The sequence below is a fragment of the Penaeus monodon genome, chromosome 15 (genome assembly GCF_015228065.2).
Source record: "Penaeus monodon isolate SGIC_2016 chromosome 15, NSTDA_Pmon_1, whole genome shotgun sequence".
Taxonomy (NCBI): Eukaryota; Metazoa; Arthropoda; class Malacostraca; order Decapoda; family Penaeidae; genus Penaeus; species Penaeus monodon.
In genome coordinates this window covers 26,499,835-26,500,065 of record NC_051400.1, presented here as the reverse complement: position 1 = coordinate 26,500,065, position 231 = coordinate 26,499,835, and the positions used below count along the sequence as shown (strand labels likewise).

Genomic DNA, 231 nt, shown 5'->3' with positions numbered 1-231 from the left:
TTCCTTAACCTTACAGCCAATTGATGGCCTGGCAAGGAAATCTTTTCCTTTACTTTAGTTTTAAACTTTATTGCATTTTTCTCTTGCCATAAACCCAAGCCCTTACAGTCTTCATTATTCTTGATTATGTTTCCAGAGACTCATTGGGTTAATTGTCCTTTTTCTTGTTGATGATGATCATTATCCATGACTTGATAATGAGAACTTTTGTACTTTTTTATTATTATTCCT

At 32.5% G+C, this 231-nt stretch overlaps 1 protein-coding gene across 1 annotated transcript in view; it reads left to right on the top strand.

Annotated features, from left to right (window-relative positions):
• The window catches only part of LOC119581870 (disintegrin and metalloproteinase domain-containing protein 11-like), a gene marked incomplete at its 5' end in the record, with an annotated part of 193,377 nt that overhangs the window by 175,706 nt on the left and 17,440 nt on the right, over window positions 1-231 (top strand).